The 16,238-nt window shown below is 39.6% G+C and overlaps 1 protein-coding gene across 7 annotated transcripts in view; it reads right to left on the bottom strand.

Moving 5' to 3' along the window:
• The window catches only part of AUTS2 (activator of transcription and developmental regulator AUTS2), a 1,243,088-nt gene that overhangs the window by 754,738 nt on the left and 472,112 nt on the right, over positions 1–16,238 (bottom strand). The gene's annotated exons all lie outside the window — the stretch shown is intronic.

The following is a 16,238-nucleotide window of genomic DNA, read 5'->3' as shown; positions in this document are numbered from 1 at the left end:
TAAGAGGGGGGCTGGAGAAAAGTAAGTGATACAAATCAGTGTAAAAAAGAAGAAATGGAGTCAAATTACGAAAAAATTTAAATGGCAAATTACTTTATGATAGAGGTAACATTGCCAGGTCTGTGCGTTACTGATACCAATCTGACAAGTGAAAAGAAGGATGGGTTAGAGAAGGGTAATATAATCTAGAGCAGGGGTGTTGGGAACCTGCATCCTCAAGGTTACATGTGGTCCTCTAGGTCCTCAAGTGCATCAGCCTCGAGGCTACATGTGGCCCTCTAGGTCCTCAAGTGTGGCTCTTTGACAAAGGGCCACGTCAAGGCCACAAGTTCCCCGCCCCGATCTAGCCCAACCTTCTCCCTACTTACAAGAAAGGACCATTTGCTTTATAACAGCCAAAAAAAAAAAAAGGCATTATATGCTCCATAAGGATACCTTCAAGAGCCTCTCAAGCCTTACAGCCCAGAAGTTCTTATTCTGGTCTAATGTGAATTCCTTGTGTGATAATTTAAACCCACTCCTAGAACAGTAGAGGAGGGAGTGCCATTGGACCCACCATTGAGGCACACAGTCTCGTCCTTCCCTCTTTTCTCCAGAGTGTGTACTCGAAATAAAGTCACTGAACGGCAGATGAACTGAAATCTTATTGAAATTGGTGTGGTGAACTAATGATTTGATTCAGATGCCCCTTCAGAAATAATTGGTCTAATGTCTACACTGCATGGGGCAGAGAAGTAGGAAACCAGGATGTTGGCACTTTGTATTCTTAGGCACCTTGACCTCTTCTCATTTAAAACCTAATCGTACCTAAATTATTCTTTATTCGGCAGTTTTATTCCTCGAATAATCACAAAACTGATCTACATACCAAAAGGCATATCGAATGGTACTACATAATAGCAGGATGGTCCCCAATGATGCTTGAGACGTTGGTAGCTGAATTAGCAGATTTAATATTTATGCCCTGATATTCAGGCTTTCAAATTTAGTTTTCAGAAGTAATAAAAAATAAAGTCATGGGTGAGAATTTTCCTGGGATTACAAAGAAACCGGAGCCTGACTGAAGAAGAAGAAAAGGCAAATGAGAATTAATAAATCAAAGCAGGAAGAAGAAAAAGGGAGAGAAGAGAAGGAAGGTCAAGAAGAAGAAATAGCAAAGTGGATATAGAAGAAGGAGAGGAAGGTGAGAGGAGGGGAAGAAAGAAATGGGAGAAGGAAGGAGGAGGGAGAAGAAAAGGCAATAAGAAAGGCCATGGTTGAATCAGGATGAATGACTCCCAGGGAAAGAGATGCCCAGTATCATGGAGGGTCAGCCTAATCCTCCCTGATGGGTCCTGGAAAAAACCATCGACTGAAGTTCACTAATTGTACCAGTCAGCTGCTGACAGTGATGAGTTTTACACATTTCAGTTGGACTGGAAGGGAGTAAATTGGCCTGAGTAATTCATCCCACAAAACACAGAGAGGTGAGGAAACACCACTTACTATGTGCCAAGCACTGCCTTATTTCATTTCATCTTCACGACTCGAGGCGGTCGGCACTATTATTATCCCCATTATAATATAAGGAAACTGAGGCAGACAAAGACTTAGGGACTTGCCCAGGGTCACACAGCTGAGTAGTATCTGAAACCGGATGTGAAATCAGGTTCTCCTGACTCCAAGCCTGGAGGAGATATATATGAAATTTAAAGTGTTTAAAAAAATAATAAGCCTATATTTCCTTTCAAAGAGCAGTTCTCAGACATACCATGAAGTACTTTTAGGAAGTACTTTTAGTACTTTGGTCCAATGAGACACAGAATGCTCTGTAGTAACTTAGCATTGAGTAGTAAGGCTTTAATACTTCCTACCTGTGGGACAGCTGGGTGGCACAGTGGATAGAGCACTAGGTGGCACAGTGGATAGAGCGCTAGGCTTTGAGTCAAGAAGACCCAAGTTCAAATCTGGTCTCAGACACTAGCTGTGTGACCTTGGGCAAGTCACTTAACCTTGTTTGCCTCAGTTTCTGCATCTATAAAATGAACTGGAGAAGGAAATGGCAAATCACTCCAGGATCTCTGCCAAGAAAACTCCAAAAAGGGGTAAGAGTCATGACTGAAAGGGCTGAAAACAGATTGTAAAGGCAAGGATTACAAAGGAAACCAATTATTTTGTAATACTGTCATCAAAAGACTGACTGATTGTTTAAAAAAAAACAATCTCATTTTCCACATGAGAAAACTGAAGCCCAGAGAGCAAAAGACTTTTCTAATATCACACAGAAAGTGGTAAGCAGCAGAATTCAAATTTGAACTCAAGACTCAATGCTCCAGATTCACAGCATTAAAACTGGTGTCCTTTAGAATGCTAGTATTTCCATGAAAATACCAGATTGTGACCTGAACTTTTTAAGCTTTAATTATGAATTTTTATAGCCTCATATTAAAAAAGCAAGTGAAACCGTCTAGGCCAGCCACCATCTCACAAGGGCAGTATCAGTTATTTCCACTGTACTTGGAAGTGTCCGTCATGATATCACACACACACCCATTTCACAGGGCTGAAGTCTTCCTGAGTAAAAATATGATTCAGGCTGTGGCTGAGTGGACAGAGTATTCCACTCAGAGGGACATTTTTTCTTCTTGATTTTTGGTGGGTTAAAAAAATAAATCAGACTTTTTGTGTTAATTTCATACCCTAGCTAGGAACATGGTGGAGATGTAGGAAGGAGAGAGGGAAAATTAAAAAAATGGAAACCCCAAAAGCGAACCACACAAAAGTGTGTAAAGTAGCAGGGGAAGGTGAGGACAGGAGGAGGGAGGGGGTGCAATTAAGACAGAATATACTTCCAGGAGTAATTGTGCTTAAATTCCACTGTGTGCCACAGGCATCCAAGGAAGCTTATCCATCATGATCGCCTAATAGGGTGATGTAAAAATGTGAGATCCATATATTTATTAACCATCTACTTAGGGCAGCCCACTATGTTAGGCACTTGGGTGTGACATAAACATCAATCATAGACTATTATGCTACAGGATAAGAGCAAAAGGGACAGACATGAGACCTGGGAGTTCAGTGGTGCCAGAAATCCTACATAGTTAAGAAACTCCTTCTCTCAACAGAGATCAGTAGGCTCCCCTAGAATGTCTAGCAGGCCCAGATGTCGAATGAGGCCTAACATTTAAGAAATAGATAATACATTTTAAAAGTAAGTCAACACATGGCCCAAAGGGACCCTTATGCATAGTTTAGTGACCCTTGGTTCTATCTGAGTTAGACACCACTGGCCTAAAACACCTAGAATATAAGTGACTAGACTAAGGTCACCCAGTCAGGATGTTTCAGAGGCAAATGTCTAACAAGCACCAACAGACAAAGTCCAGGTCCAATGGACAAAGGGTCACTGACTGGGAGCAAAGGAAGGCTGTCAAAGAAGACTTCAGGAGAGGCCATAAAGGAGAAGTAAGATTTCAATGATCTAACTCTCAGAAGGATATCTAGAGTATCAGGGAATACTATACATAAAGTATTTTGTAGATTTCAAAACTACACATATACATATACATACACAATACGTGTATATACATACACATATACACACATGCAAATAATCATCTCTAAAATGATATTATAATGTCTATATATATATATATATGGGGAGAAAGTGTTTTGTAAGCTAAAAGCTCCCTGTAAACATACTCTATCATTGTATTTCAGAAAGATGGCAGAGATCATAAAAAGCGAACTTTTGGAGTCATTGGGTCTAACTCTGCTATTAATGAAGGAGCAGATCTAAATTCAGAGAGATTGAGAGATTTGTCTAGGGTCACACAGCTACTGAGTGAGGAAGGATTCAAACCCAGCTCTTCCTGACTCAAAAAAAAGCTCTATTCACTTATGTTTTCCTGAAACTCACAGAAAACACAGAACATGACAACCAGTGCCATGTGGAGGAGAAGGCAAAATCAGAGATGCCACCCCCCATGGGAAGAAAATGGAGAATGAACTGAAGAATCTGGGCTTCATTCTGAATTTCAGTTGCTACTGAGATAGGACACATCTTCCTCTTTGAGAAGCAAACCAAGGCTGTCTCAAATGGCAGCGGACTCCCAAGAAGACTGTGCAAAGAGGGAACCCTAAAAATGAACACATTTATGAAATGTATGCTGGAACAAGGAAGACATTACTCTTCACTTCTGTCTCTTAGAATACGAGGCTTCCTTCAGTGGCTCAGCTCAGAACCCCTTCCTGATACCCCTGAAGTCAGCGTTCTCTATCCTCCCATGTTACACAGCAGTATATGTATTATATCTCCTAATAGAAGATTCTGGAAAAAAAAAGAATTAGAGCTTTTTTGGTTAGTTTTAGTTCTTTGGATACAGGAATTATAATATTGCCTGGTATATAATATATATGTTTGAAATTTTTTTTGAGTTGGGTGTCTACTCAGAAAACAACAGGGTCTTCTTTCATGATACTGCATAGAAGACCCAAACCACCATGGCCCCATGCTTCTTCCGAGTGACTCACCAAAATAAAACTCCCTTTGCTTATTACTACTTCTATATTTATAATATCTACCTCTACATAACCTACTTGTATCATGGACCCCTTGAGTAGTCTAGGGAAGTCTATATATCCTACTTCAGATTCATGAAATACATTGATTACAAAGGAAATGAATCATACTGAAGTAGAGAGTTTCCCTCCATCCAAGATCCTAGACTTCCTAAAATCCAGCCAAGGACCTCCTAGGGGGTCCATGGATCCCATGGCAGGAATCTTTGTTTAAGGGGTAGTTAACTGGGTTTTGTTATATCAGCTGGTTCGTACAACATCCTTCCCAATTAAACCTATTATATCACACACAGCATCCCTGCCCCCTGGAAGCTTACAGTCTGAGCTTGGCTGGCATGCATCCAGCATTAGAAAATGGGTCCTGATTTTAATAGATTAATAAATAAAATGTATGTAGTACAATGGTAAGAGGGGGGTTATCCCTGAGGTCAGGAAGACCCGTCTTGGAATCCTGCCTAGGGCACTCATTACCTGTGCAATGCTAGAAATCCTAGACAGTCACTTACCATTGGGTCAGTTTGCTCATCTGTAAAGTGGGGGTGTTAGCACCTACCTCTTTACTTGTATTGAGATAATATCTAATATATATTATATATGTTAATACATGTAAAGTGCTTTGCAAACCATAAAAAAATTAAATTATCAAATTTTATGAATTAAGGGTTTACTTTTTATTTCTATTTTTTTACTATTTATTTCAGATGAATGTATTTTAGCATTAGTAAAAGGAATCCTGTATCTTTCTGCAAAGCAACACCACATATACAGTGTTTATAAATGCTTTGAAAACTCAAAGCACTAATTTTTTTATTCTCACAACAGTACTGGGAGGTAGGTGAAAACATCACTGACATTTTAGAGTTGAGGAAACTGAAACACAGAAAAGTTAAGTGACTTTCCCAGCAAGCAAGTATATGGGGCAATATTTGAACTTGGGTCCTCCTGATGGGAAAGTCCAAGGTAGCATTCCATTTATGAAAATTTGGATTACTAGATCCTTTAGGAAAATGAATTCTTTCCCAAAGCAACTTAGCTTTCCTTCTTCATTTTGGTTTGAAGCTATGACTTTTCCCAGATCTCACTGACTGCAACGCAATCCTCTGGCCAATGTCAACTGCCTGGCAGGATTTGGAGAGCAGTTCATGCCGCTCACTTAACCCAGGGAGCTTCCCCATGTGAGACTGGCCCCATCTCTCAAGCCTAGCCCATTCTGCAGCTTGGAGTACTTGTCAAGAAAGGCTGAAGAAGAACAGTGACCGTGACTTGACACGTTTTCTGTAATTATTGTTTTGAGTTACATCTTCCCTTCCCAAACTCTGTCTATTATGCAACAGGAAAATAATTGGTAGAGAATCAGAAAGGGGTCTTAGTAGGGGGAACGTTGCATTTATTTATGAGCTTCTAAGTGCCTGGAATGAGAATTTTTCTATTATCTCAGAATTCTAAGTGGAGACACCATTTCCTTCCAGAAGTGTTCTTGAATGGATTTCAGTTGCAGCCAAGAATACTTAGCTCAAGGAGAGAAAGCTTTAGAACAGCTACGGGATTTATGCTCCATGAGGCTGCACTCTTCACGCTGCCCCTATGTTTCTAGCCTGTATCATGGGCTCTTGTCTGCCCAGCTGACATGTCGCCAAACAGTGACATGAGATATGCTAAGCCTGACATCTCTTTATCAGGGGGGCAATCGGAGAATCGATGCATTAAAAAACATTTACTATGTGCCCAAAGTCCTCAGAGTACAAAAAGAGAGGTAAAACAGCGACTGTCCTCAGGAAGGCCAAATTCTATTTGGAGTCAGGGCAGATGGAAAGGTCTGGGAGTCTTTACAGTACAACAGCAGTGTGCATGACAAGGATTTCTGTCATGGTGGGTTATATGATGACTAGGGGGCTGGCGGGACAGATAGCAAGGAGACTCTTACCTTTATAACTCCTGATAACCAACCCAGAATCCTGACTCACTTTCTTTTCTATGGGGAAAGGGGAGAGTTAGGTCCGCTAAGAAGTCTTTCAATGCAGATAAATGGAAACATAATAGACCAAAAGAACTCTGGATGAACCCAAAATGTTGCCATTAAGGGATATTTATATTTATTATTTATATAAATATATATATATCGACTATAAATCTGTATATGTTGACTTGAAGTCTTTGTCCAGGAATCATTCACAGAATAATCAGTGCCAGTCAGAGATGAATTTCATCTTCTGTCTGAGAGGTGGGCATTTTCCACCGTGTATTCACCAAAATAGAGGAGAACTGAATGAATTAAAAAGAATTTACTAAGCACTGGATCTTTGATAGAGGCTAGCAATCTAAATATAACATTGACAATTCCTACACTCAAAGGTCCTACATTCTAATAATGTATGGGTCCTTAGTCCATGGGTCCATGGATAGATTTCAGGGAACTCTGTGAAGTTGGGTAGGCAAAAATCACATCTTTATTTCTCTATTCTCTGAGTTCTTCTGTAATCTGATGTATTTTGTTTTATTCATTTAAGCACATTATTCTCAAAAGTGACTCATAGGCTTCAATAGATGGTCAAAATGGTTCATGACATAGACAAGCCCAGCTCTAAAAACTTTGGTCATCTGGAAGGCTTGCCCTTCACACAGTGGGAGGAATTCTACAATCACAAGTCTTGGAAGGGAGCTTTAAGAAATGATTTGGTCCCACACCCAGTTTATAGATGACAGATCTGAAACTCAGGGACAATAAGTGGATTGCCAAGGTGCAATAGCTAGTAAGTGTGCTGCTGAGCAGGCAAGAGGCAAGCCAGCAGAGATGTCTGTCCTTCACATGGCACTGTCCACCAAAATGCTATCTAGCTGTAACTCAGTTTCTGTCACATGTAAATTCAGTGGTTGAATGCACTGGAAACCATATTTGTTCATTTATTTATTTAACAAGCATGTATCAAATACCTATTATGTATGAGTTTCTGTAGATACACACACAAAATACCTTCTTATATTCCCCCTGATTCCATCACGTTATAGCCCCCATGAACAACAGCAAACCTAGGGTTGTGATTTCACAGAAACATGCTCTAAAGTACCGATTTTATATTCCAAATTCTATCTCAAACTTGGGTAGATGAACAATGAAATATCTCTGGTAGTTAAGTCAGGCCATGTCAATCAGCCCCCTATCATAGGAGTTTTCCATCCCCAGCCTCCAGTCTGTTCACCATAGGTATAAATGGTATGCCTGCTACTATCACCTCCTCCACATTTATCCCCATTCTAATTATCCCTAAGGCAACTAAGCCCACTCCTACCAACTTGCCCATCTCCAAATACATTCCACTAGGTCATCCAGAATCCCCTGAGGTTACACTCAACAGATTCTTCTGTCCTTAAATTTTCCAAACAACTATCCCACCTGCTCACTTTAATTGAAATCTGTTTCTCCCCTGGATGACATTACATCCTTGACAAATCTCCCCACTGATGCCATTCTTTCTACTTCTCCATCTCACAGGGCCAAGAGAGAGAGATGGCATTATTCTTGCCCCACTCTCCCCTTGTCATTTATAGACAATTTTTCTAACACCATCCCTCTTTTGAGGTCCCTATAATCTGAATTCCCTCTCATCATCTATAATGCCTCAGGCACTCATTTGATACTCAATAAATCTATTCTCTTGAATACCACCATCCCTCTCTTTACTCCTTCAGCTGCCATTAGCTGCGCAGACTTCATACTTCACGTTGCAATTCTCTTGAACAATCTTCATTCTCAACCCCTCAACTCTATTGGCTTTCTTGCTCTCCTAAAGAAAAATCCTTTCATCTCACTTCTCCATGATGTCTTCTATGATGCATCATCTCTGGAACCCAATTTATTTAAAAGAGGTTTAAGTGACTTCAGAGAGGAAGTGGTCAGAACCAAAGCTTGGCAGAGGAAAAAGGCTTGATGAAAACTACAGGGTAAGGGAAATGAGAGGATCTGGATTCAAATCTCCCATCTGTTGCGTATTCCCTATTTGACCTCATACAAATCTTTCACCTCTCTGAGACTTCATTTTTTTCATCTATAAAATGAGGTGATTAGACTAGATGGACTTTTAGATTCCTTCCAGATTTACATTTCCAAAATTAAGATTGCCTAGCATCAAGGAGAAGAAAAACATAAAGGAAACAGATGATTTTTAGACAACTTTGTTCCCTCATAAGTACATAAGCTTCAATGAAAGATAAAATTCACAGTGACAGTGCTACTTATCTGGTGTCTATTTTCCCCAACATGTACCCTCTACCCCTGAATTGCAAAGAAAGATAAAAGGGGGCTGGAGAATGGAGTATGGAACTTTTCTTTCTTTCTTTTGCCACCTGTTACAGAAAAACTAGCTAGTAGAACCTGGGGCTGAAAATGCTTTACTCATTTGAAAGAAGTAGATTTTAAGGTTCTTTTCTTGTTAATTACAGAAGAAAAGCTTAAAAGCAGAAACTAGAGCATGAGGTCTTTTGAAGTTAATAATTTCACAGCCAATTTACAGCCCAAAGTGATCTTACATAGAAAGAAGTAACAGTTTATTAAAATTAGTACTGCATTGTACTTAGGTGTTGTTTTAAATCTTTCACCAAATAGCAGATGGGGAGGGAAAAGAAGAAAAGGGAATAAACATATAGATAGCATCTACTATGTGCCAGAAACTGTGCTAAGCAGAAATATCTCATGTGATCTAAATAAACAGCATTTTTGCTTAAATTGAATGTCAATGTTGCTATCCATCCCAGAAATTTAATGAGGCTATATTTTTATAGTTTAGACATATGTTTCAAAATCATGTAGCACCTGTTATCAACTACATGAACTATAAGCATAGTAGCTAGAAATAGCAGCTATATGGACCTGGAATCAGGAAGACCTGAGTTCAAATTTGACTCAGACATTTATTAGCTATGTGACCCTGGACAAGTCACTTGACCCCTCGTTTGACTCAGTTTACTCATCTATCAAATGAGCTGGAAAAAGAAATGGCAAACCACTCCAGAATCTTTGCCAAGAAAACCCCAAATGGGATTGATTGCGAAGAGTCAGACACAACTGAACCACAGCAAGCTAGGAGAATTTATCACATTGCTAGCAACCATGCACCACAGAATACATCCTCTCCTCTTACTACATATAGGACATCAAGGAAGCACGTCTCCACCCCACCCGAGTAATCCTACCACACAGAGAGCAGTAACACCACACCACATCAAGCATGTCTATACCTCTAATACGAATGTAACAGGACAAGTTCCATTAGACAAAAACAATGTGTCACCATTGAATTAGCAACTCTATTGGGGAAAGAGAATTACAACCCATAAAATGTTGGATTAATTACAATTGCACTGAAATCAATATTAGTATATAGAAACATCTTGTATATTCTAATAGGAGTCAGCAAAATACCTAGAAAATAATAGAGTTCAATTCAGGTTTTTTAAGGGATTAAGAGAAAAAGAAGTGAGCATAAACAAATTATTATTTAACAACATATAAAACAGTGAGAAGAAAATTATGAAAGATAGAAGAGAAAAGAGATGAAGTCAGGATGAAGGCTTGTACTTCCCCCATGGACTTCCTCAAATTAAGCACAATGAGTTAATATTTAATCCATTAGTGACTCTCCTTTACCAAACCATAAGACTAAATGGATTACATATTCCATGTTTATATACTACTTAGCAAATCATTCATTCTCCTTCAGGGCCACAGATTATTTATGTTACAATTGTACATTTTCAAGATGTGGTCCCTTTATAAACTAACAGTATTTGAAGAATATCAGTTATTAGCATCATAATGTTCTCCTGTGTTTATTTATTATAGCTGCATTTTCTCATTCTTTTTTTTTTCCTGGGTCTTAAAATTTTAATTGGAAGTTTTAATTAACTTAATAATTTAATATGGCCCAACACACACCCGCAGAGGCAAATTAAAATTTTACCCTGTTAAACAAAATCCATTCAAGGAAAAAACAGCATAGGCAGGAATCTGTTTCTTCACCCTTGGGTGATCTTTTTCTACTTTAAAAAAACTCCTGATCCTTCAGAAATATATACCCTCCCAAAAAAATTTTTAAAAATATTTTCAGAGTTACCAATGATAAAAGGGTTTGAGACAATCTAGATTAGCCTTCTGCCCCCAAATAGGCCACAGAATAATGAATTAAACAATCAACCAACTCCACAGTACTTATTAAGTTCCTATAAAAAGAATGGGGCAATTGTAGGCCCTGGGTAAAGATGCAAAGAAAAAACTTGATACAGTCTTTGCCCGCAAAGTGCTTACATTCTGTCAGAAAATATAACATTCATATAATGTCTATTTACCAGATAAGTACACGGTAATAGAGGAGAGGTAATTTAAAGTAAAGATCCTTCAGATTCCAGGACTAATTTTACTCCTAATTTTACAAATGAGGAAATCAAAGTCCTGAGAGGTGAAGTAATTTGCAATAAAGTCCTACAAAAGAAAGAGGAAGTAAATGGAGATTAGACCAGAACTCAGGTCATGGTGGCCAACACTCCTGGGCTATTCACATCCCAATTAATTATCTATTAAATAACCCAGCTATGTCCTATATCATGATAAAGCAAAAAGAGCCTCAACCCAGAGAAATCTGGTTGAAATCAGTGCTCTATCACCCAAATACCTGTGTGATTTGGGGCAAGTCATCCATATGCTTCCTCTGGATCTTAGTTTCTTCCTTTAAAAAAGGAGAGAATTGAATTAAAAGGCCTCTGAGGTGCTCACAAATCTAAGTCTTTGATCCTGAGGTACTCTGGAAGCCTCCTGAGGGCAAGATCAGTGACAGTCAGTTGCTATGGGCAAAACTGAAATGCACTTGTAACTAATTTCAATGCTGCTAGGCAAGACAACCCTTAAGGCCTAAATCTATGATTCTATGAAATCCAAAATGACTGGAGACCAAAAGAGACATCTGTGGCTCCCACAAGGAATTAATTTCCATATTCAAGTGAAAACCTCCCCCAACAAAAATGCGTCTAAGTTTTATTTGATAAGACAGAGACGGAAGGAAAATGGGGTATGATTTATTATTAACTTGACACAGGACTGTGAGATTCAAAGAACAAGCATATATTAACTATGGAAGTCATTTCTGTATCTTAATTTCTAGCTAAAACATCATTTTCCTTTGTTTCAAGAGAGACAATAATTGGTGTAAAGCTAAATAAAATAACAAACAGTAGTAAACCGCAAGTTTATAGTGGTAAACTGTGTCAGAGAAACTTGCCAGAAGTAAACGAGATGGAAGTCAAAATCAATGGATCATAGGAACACAGATCTGGGGCAAAAGTGGGCCTTTGAAGTCACCTCATTGAATCTCTTCACATCACCATTTTGTCGACTAAGTGTGAGAAAGGAAGTCACTGGTTTAAGATCATATACCAGGTGTGGAATTCAAATCCTCAGATTCTAAATCCAGTGTTTCTTTGATTACTGATGCTATGTGTTTTTATGTAGTAATTACTGTCCAAAATGGTGGCGGGAGGGGAAAGGGAAGTAAGTCAGTATGGGATTCCACCTAATAACAGAAAAAGAACTAGGATAAAACCATTAGAAAAGTCTATCTTCTTTTGTTTCCCCTAAAAAAAAAAAAAAGACCGTTAATGATATCAGGGACTAGAATCCAAAGTTCTAATGAAATCACTATTTCAGAAACCTACAGGAAAGTTAGAGATTTTGATATGGAAGAGAATTTCAGGATCACCAGCTAGTCCAAGAGTATCGAATCTAAAGTCTGTAAATTAAAATATACATATATGTATATGAGTAACTATTTTATTCAGTTAGTTAACCAGGGCAGTGGCAATGTCAGACGAAAGACAAGAGATGTGGTGAAGGTAGAAATAAAATGGGACTGAACACCTAATTGGCTACAGGGGGAAAGGGGCAGGTGAGGGGTAATGAGGACAAGGTAACAACTACGTTGGGGACTTGGGTGACTGGAAGGATGGACAATAACAGCGAAGTTGTTAGCGGAAAGATACTGAATCCAGCTCTGGGTATGTTGAGTTTAAGACTTGGAGATGCAACATAGGAGCTTAGGGTTGGACAAATCAATCTCCGAATCATCTGCTCAGAGATAACAACCAGATCCCTGGAAACTGATGTTGTCTACAAGAGAAACAGTTCAAAGGGAGAAGAGAAGCCAAGGACAGAGTCTGGAGGACACCCACAGCAAGAGGGCATGAAGTGGGTGAAAATCCAGAAAAGGAGAATGAGAAGGCAAGTCATCCATATGGATGTCCAACAGGCAGAAAGCAAATCAGGAGAAAAGGGCTCAGGAAAGAAGAAGGTGCTGAATAGTGCCTAAGGCTGCATGCTGAAAGGTCAAAAAGGATGGGCCCTGAGAAAAGGCCCCTGGAAATGGCAGTGAGGAGAACTTGGTGACACTGGAGAGAAGAGTTTCTCATGATTGATGAGGTTGGAAGCCAGGCTGTAGCATCTGGAGAAGAAATGAGAAGAAAGAAAGAAGAGAGTATGGAAGCACCAGATTCTTCTGTGATGCTACATATTTTGTTTTATGCCTTAGAGATAGTTCGTTGAGGGGTCCATGGGTTTCACTAAACTGCCACAAAGATCTATCACCCACAGAGAAAACCCTGGGTCAAATTCAAACCCCTTATTTTACATCAGAGGAGAACAAGGTATGGAAAAGGTCAGATACTTGTCCAATATGATACAGGTTACAGTACATGGAGGAGTAAGAATTTGAACTAGGACTTTCCACTGAATCAAGAAGTAGTTTGTTAAGAACAATTAATTAGGGGCAGCTAGGTGACGCAGTGAATAGAGCACCGGCTCTGGAGTCAGGAGGACCTGAGTTCAAATCCGACCTCAGACACTTAACACACACACACACACACACAAACTATCCATGTGACCTTGGGCAAGTCACTTAACCCCAAATGCCCTCCAAAAAGCAAAAAAAAAGAATAATTAATTAGGTATTCCATATCTATATTCCACTAGGCAGTCAGTCAATAAACATTAAGTATTTTCTATATGCCAGGCACTGTACTAAGCACTGGGGATACAAATAAGAAAGAGACAGTCCCTGCCCCCAGGAGGCTTACAATTCAAGGAAGGAAGACAACACACAAACAGTAATCTGAAAAGGAAGGGGTCAGGGGAGAGACCAACCCAAGGACTGCAGTTTGCCTTCAGTTTATTGTGAATAGGGATTAATTCTTTGTACTTGTATTCCCAGTGCCTAGCACATAACAGGTGCTCAATAAAAGTATGTTTTATGTTTTATTATTAAGAACAATTTATTAAGAATAACTTCAATATAACAACATGGGACAATGGAAAGTGGTGGACAGGGAGACAGGTGACCCAGGTTCAAAATACCACCTCTACTCTTTCTTACTAGTGTGTTGTGGAACGAAAACGTATCAACTCCCTTGGCCTTAATTTCTTTTAATCTGCTAAATAAGAGGTCTCTACTAGGTGGCCTCTTGAGTTCCAATCTAGCCCTTAACCAATGACCATATGAACCACTGTATCAAATAACTTTCCTGATGATGCAAGAATCCCTTTGCAAAAGGCTAGTGCTGGATTCCATTTCACTCCCTGAGAACCTTAGGGAAGCCTGAATGTCCTCAGTGACTATCAAGGAGTTGTCTTTCCCCAAGAGTTACCAGTTTCTAGGGGTTCAGAATTTCAAATTCTCTGCAAGGGAATAAGGCAGTGAAGCTGTAGGATCTTAGGAGTCCATTAACAAGCACTGATTTATTAAATGCTTACTAGGTGCCAGATGTTGGTAGGGGAGAGGGGGTGCCCTCAAGGAGCCCACAATTTAATGGGCAAGGTAACAGGCAAATGAGTATGTGAATACAAGACTTATACAGGGTAATATCAAAACGAAGAACAATGGGACTGGGAGGGACCTCAGAAATCATGTCAGCTCCCAATCTCCAATTAATGGGGCAGAATAAGGTTTGACCCTGGACTCAGTTGACTACATGTGACTTTTCATCATCTCAGTCTATGGTCCCGCCTACACGGCAGTTTTGCTGTTTTATGGAGCTTTCTGGAGCAGTCAGGTAAAATAATAAAAAAAAAATTTAATGCACATACTACAGAAAGGCTTATATTGACTGTCATTAATTCCTACTTTCAGCATAATCCTTCATCTGGGAGTTATTCCAAAACATAGGAGTTAATGACACTAATATAAACCATTCCAAAGAAGCATGTGTTTCCTGAGCTTTATTCCCATGACTAAATGCCTTTTCAATGCACTTTTATTTACTGGGATAGAAATGGCTTTTCCCCATGCTAGACTCTGTCAGAGCTCTGAAGGTTGAATTAAACCCCTTTTATTTTATTTTCTTATTTTGTGTGGTGGGGGGAGGGAAGAAAGGGGAAAGGACAAAGAAACACTCTTAGGCATTTTCCCCACTGGGTCCATGGCTGAACAAAGGCCTTCTGGTAGGATATACTGTTTGAAGTCCACAGCCCCTCCCCTTCTTAAATCTACCATCCACACAGCTACCAAAATAACCTTGTTAAGCCATGGACAGTTCTGAAAATGTCACCCTCCCCCCTAAAAATAGCTATCCATTCTATAGCTCTTTAAGGGGTGCAAGCTGTTTTACATATGATTAAATCATTTGATCCTCATAAGAACCCTCGGTGCTTTCATTATACCCATTTTACAGAAGAGCAAACTGATGTTGAGAGAGGTTAGGCAAGTGAGGCAGGATTTGAATTCAGTTCTTCACACATCAAAATCCAGCACTTAACCCACTGCCCTACCTACCTATCTGCTTCATTCCCATAAAACTTTCTGGGTCTTCCAACTAGGATAACATACACCTCCTTGTCCTGTCACTGGAAGCTCTCCATAATCTGGCTGCAACCTATTTGTAACCTGGGTCAATTCTTTATCTTCCTGTCTTTGTGAAAGATCATTATGATCTAGGCTGGTACAGAGGATGATTTGGTGGAGTCTGGCAAGGCTGATTGTGATGACGCCATCTTTAACGGAATCATAAAGACACTTATTGTGCCTGAGAGAAAAGGTCTAGATTCTAGAGCATGAGAATGAATGACCCAAAGACCATCAGTGATGAAGACTCTTTTGTTTGATGAGCGAGAAGATGTAGACTGGTTTCCTTTATTCCTCCCCCTTTCCTTTCTCTACTCATAGACTTGAAAAAGCATCCCTGATTCCTTTTCCATGAGATGAAGATGCCTTAGGAATGGTACCCAACATCCACCACCAGGTATGAAGAAGAAAAAGGAAGAGGACGTTTAGGAGATGTCTGGATGTGTCCGGCTCATTCTGGAGAGCACGGCGTACCTGTCTTCATTCTGTCTGTGTTTGATAAGCTATTCCATCCTCGAATGCTGAGTATCTGAGAATTGAGAAGGTAAGGATCAGAGAGAAAGAGCCCAGAAATGGGGCACGAGCTCCCCAGGTTTCTGTGGGTTGTACAATTTCAGTTATGTTAAGCCATGATAGGTAACGTGGCTTGGTACTCTGAAAACCGATCTTAGAGTCAGGAAGACCAGGGTTCAATCCCACCTTTAACACAATAGTGGGGTGTATAACAAGTGAACAGATAAGTATCCAAAGCTCTTGGAGTCTTAAACAATTCTCTGAAAATAAAAGTTGCATAGAAGAAACAAA

This window comes from Petaurus breviceps, unplaced genomic scaffold (assembly GCF_028583685.1).
Source record: "Petaurus breviceps papuanus isolate PSGF00001 unplaced genomic scaffold, PetGlider_PUasm1.0 186, whole genome shotgun sequence".
In the NCBI taxonomy this organism is placed as follows: domain Eukaryota; kingdom Metazoa; phylum Chordata; class Mammalia; order Diprotodontia; family Petauridae; genus Petaurus; species Petaurus breviceps.
This window is presented reverse-complemented; position numbering and strand designations above follow the sequence as displayed.